This window comes from Macaca nemestrina, chromosome 12 (assembly GCF_043159975.1).
Source record: "Macaca nemestrina isolate mMacNem1 chromosome 12, mMacNem.hap1, whole genome shotgun sequence".
Classification (NCBI taxonomy): domain Eukaryota; kingdom Metazoa; phylum Chordata; class Mammalia; order Primates; family Cercopithecidae; genus Macaca; species Macaca nemestrina.
Window position 1 is genome coordinate 10,443,979 of NC_092136.1, and position 4,488 is coordinate 10,448,466.

Here is a 4,488-nt window from a genome sequence, read left to right on the forward strand (position 1 = left end):
CTGAAGAGTCAGGTGACTTGATCAAGATCATGAAGCTACAAGGCTGCCTTGCCAGGATTACAGGGCGGGTCTGTTGCCTCCAAAACCCATGCTTTTAGCCACCACACATGCTGCTGCAGAGGTGGACTTTCCAGAAGTTCCAGTTTTGACATTGAGGTTAATAACCAAAGTCTGTGGCAGGGGGTGGCGATGGGGTGGCAAGAGATTGAGAAACAGGAGCTTCGGAAGAGAAACCTCAGTCCATGGGTGGTGGGGGCGGGTGTCACAGCAAGGCGGCAATGAACTCGGAGTGCCCTAGAAGGGGAGCTGTGTCTCGGCTTCCTCTGGAGGGATGTGTTCCCAGGCCCCAAGCTCATCCCTCTTCACTGCCCCCTCATCTTCCCCACCCCATTCTAGTTTGTTGTTTGTTTTTGGCTTACAACACCACAAATTTATATTCTTACACTTCTAAAGCTCAGCAATATAAAATCAAGATGTCAGAAGGCCAGTATTTCTTGTCGGGGCTCCAGGGCAGAATCCATTACCTTTTTTAATTTCTAGAAGCCACTTGTATCTCTTGGTTTGTAATCCCTTCAAAAAATATGGAACGCTTCATGAATTTGCGTGTCATCCTTGCACAGGGGCCATGCTAATCTTCTCTGTATCGTTCCAATTTTAGTGTATGTGCTGCCGAAGTGAGCACTGTTTTTTTTTTTTTGTTTTTTTTTGACAGAGTCTCGCTCTGTAGCCCAGGCTGGTTTGCCGTGGTACGCTCTCAGCTGACTGCAAACTCTGCCTCCCAGGTTCAAGTGATTCTCCTGCCTCAGCCTCACCAATAGCTGGAATTACAGCCACGTGACACCACGCCTGGCTAATTTTTTTTTTTTTTTTTTTTTTTTTTTTTTTTTTTTTGAGACGGAGTCTCGCTCTGCCGCCCAGGCTGGAGTGCAGTGGCCAGATCTCGGCTCACTGCAAGCTCCACATCCCGGGTTCACGCCATTCTCCTGCCTCAGCCTCCCGAGTATCTGGGACTACAGGCGCCCGCCACCTCGCCCGGCTAGTTTTTTTTTTTTTTTGTATTTTTTAGTAGAGACGGGGTTTCACCGTGTCAGCCAGGATGGTCTCGATCTCCTGACCTCATGATCCGCCCGTCTCGGCCTCCCAAAGTGCTGGGATTACAGGCTTGAGCCACCGCGCCCGGCCTAATTTTTGTATTTTTAGTAGAGACACGGTTTCACCATGTTGGCCAGGCTGGTCTCAAAACTCCTGACCTTGGCCAGGCACGGTGGCTCACGCCTGTAATCCCAGCACTTTGGGAGGCCAAGGCGGGCCGATCACAAGGTCAGGAGATCGAGACCATCCTGGCTAACATGGTGAAACCCTGCCTCTACTAAAAATACAAAAAAAAAATTAGCCGGGCATGGTGGTGTGTGCCTGTAGTTCCAGCTACTTGGGAGGCTGAGGCAGGAGAATGGTGTGAACCCGGGAGGCGGAGCTTGCAGGGCAGCAGAGCAAGACTCTGTCTCAAAAAAAAAAAACCTCCTGACCTCAAGTGATCCACCTGCCTCAGCCTCCCAAAGTGCTATGATTACGGGCGTGAGCCACCATGCCTGGCCCCAGTCTTAGCAATCTCAGCCCAACCCCACCCACAACCACTAAGGGCCCTGTTCTTGCCCTGTGCTGAGTCCTAGCAAACAGCCTGGGATAGATGCTTCTAAACTTCCTCCCCAATCCCCAGGGGCACAGGGCTAAGAGACCCAGGCCCCAGCTGGCTGCCGCTGGGAAAAGGAAGAGGCAAGGACCTCCCTGCTGCCCACCTGGGCTTGTCTGGCACCGGGAAACAAAGGAATAACTCCCCAATTAGAGCACTGTCAGGTGTAGGCAACAGAAAAATGGCTTCCCTCCACTCCTCTAGGTTCTTTGGCTGGACTATGAACTAAATTGACTTAAGACAGATCAACAGGGCCGGGCGCGGTGGCTCAAGCCTGTAATCCCAGCACTTTGGGAGGCCGAGACGGGCGGATCACGAGGTCAGGAGATCGAGAGACGATCCCGGCTAACACGGTGAAACCCCGTCTCTACTAAAAAATACAAAAAAATAGCCGGGCGAGGTGGCGGGCGCCTGTAGTCCCAGCTACTCGGGAGGCTGAGGCAGGAGAATGGCGTAAACCCGGGAGGCGGAGCTTGCAGTGAGCTGAGATCCGGCCACTGCACTCCAGCCTGGGTGACAGAGCGAGACTCCGTCTCAAATAAAAAAAAAAAAAAAAAAAAAAAAAGACAGATCAACAGGTGAAAAAACATTTCTAATTAGATGCATATTATGATGGTTAGTACTGAGTGTCAATTTGATTAGATTGAAGGATACTGATCCTGGGTGTGTCTGTGAGGGTGTTGCCAATGGAGATGAACATTTGAGTCTGTGCTGGGGAAGGCAGACCCACCCTTAATCTGGGTGGGCACCATCTAATCACCTGCTAGTGGGGCTAGAATATAAAGCAGGCAGAAAAATGTGAAAAGACAAGCCTGGCCTCGCCTCCCAGCCTACAACTTTCTCCCATGCTGGATGCTTCCTGCCCTCAAACATCAAATTCCAAGTTCTTCGGTTTTGGAACTTGGACTGGCTCTCCTTGCTCCTCAGCTTGCAGGCAGCCTATTGTGGGACCTTGTGATCATGTAAGTTAATACTTAATAAACTCCCCTTTATATACATATATCCTATTAGTTCTGTCCCTCTAGAGAACCCTAATACACACACACAAGGGAGTACCACAAAACATGCAGCTCGAAGGGTCAGCTGAAGCTTATATAGCATCCTGAGCTACAGAAAGAAACAGGGGATGGGAGTTCTCAGGGGTTATGAGGGTGAGGGGAGGATGTGTATGGTGAAAAAGGGCTGTCTTATTACACAGATGAAGTCTCCGGTGATCAAAATTGTTTGGGCCAGGCCTGGTGGCTTACACCTGTAATCCCAGCACTTTAGGAGGCCGAGGTGGGCAGATCACGAGGTCTAGAGATTGAGACCATCTTGGCCAACATGGTGAAACCCGTCTCTACTGAAAATACAAAAAAATCAAGCTAGCTGGGTGTGGCGGCGGGCACCTATAGTCCTGGCTACTCGGTAGGCCAAGGCAGGAGAATCACGTGAAACCAGGAGGCAGAGGTTGCAGTAAACTGAGATTGCACCACTGCAGTCCAGCCTGGTGACAGAGCAGGACTCTGTCTCAAAAAAAAAAAAGTTGTCTGGAGCAGCCCGCTTCCTGATATAAGATACTCTTACCAATGTAAGACTAGTAATATAATTTCCATTATGCATGTAAATTACAAAATAGCAACCTAAAAGGAAGAAGCTGAAACAAAATTAACATAAGCAGAGAGCTTATTTGGGCCAAGTTTGATGATTATAACCTGGGAGCATAGAATCAAGTTATCCTGAATATACACTCTGATTAGCAGCAGTTGTAACTGCATTTTTTTTTTTTTTTTTTTGAGAGAGTGTCTTGCTCTGTCACCCAGGCTGGAGTGCAGTGGCACCATCTCAACTCATTGCAACCTCCGCCTCCTGGGTTTAAGTGATTTTCCTGCTTCAGCCTCCCGAATAGCTTGGATTACAGGTGCCTACCACCACACCTGGCTAATTTTTGTATTTTTACTTTTTATTTTTAAATTTTATTTATTTACTTTTTTTTCTGAGACAGAGTCTCGCTCTGCCGCCCAGGCTGGAGTGCAGTGGCGAGATCTCGACTCGCTGTAAGCTCCGCCTCCCAGGTTCACACCATTCTCCTGCCTCAGCCTCCCCAGTAGCTGGGACTACAGGCAACCACCACCATACCCGACTCATTTTTTGTATTTTTTAGTGGAGACGGGGTTTCATCGTGTTAACCAGGATGGTCTCGATCTCCTGACCTCGTGATCAGCTTGGTTTAGCCTCCCAAAGTGCTGGGATTACAGGCATGAGCCACTGCACCCGACCAATTTTTGTATTTTTAGTAGAGACGGGATTTCCCATGTTGGTCAGGCTGGTCTTGAACTCCTGACCTCAAGTGATCTGCCTGCCTCAGCCTCCCAAAATGCTGGGATTACAGGCGTGAGCCACCATGCCTGGCCTGTAAGTGGATTTTTAAAAGCAAAAAAAGAAGACAGGGAGCCAGGAGGATCGCTTGAAACCAGGAGTTCAAGACCAGACTGGGCAACGAAGTAAAACCTTTGTCTCTACACAAAAATAATAATGATGTGACATGCGAGTACCTGTAGTCTCAGCTACTTGGGAGGCTGAGGTGGGAGGATTGCTTGAGCCTGGGAGATAGAGGCTGCTGTAAGCCATGATCATGCCACTGCGTGAGTGACACAGTGAGACCCTGTCTCAAAAAATAATAATAAAGTAACAAAACGGGGGACAGGGAGTGAGCCCATACAATTGTCAGAGGTGTTTGAACCAGAGAGACTCCATCTTGAGTAGGGGCTGGGTAAAATAAAGCTGAGACCTGCCGGGCTGCACTCTCAATAGTTTAG

At 49.1% G+C, this 4,488-nt stretch overlaps 1 non-coding gene across 1 annotated transcript; it reads right to left on the reverse strand.

Moving 5' to 3' along the window:
* Positions 1–575: 575 nt before the first annotated feature.
* On the reverse strand, positions 576–682 carry LOC112424587 (U6 spliceosomal RNA). Its single transcript, XR_003015377.2, has one exon. It is a non-coding gene; the product is annotated as a U6 spliceosomal RNA (small nuclear RNA).
* Positions 683–4,488: the final 3,806 nt, after the last annotated feature.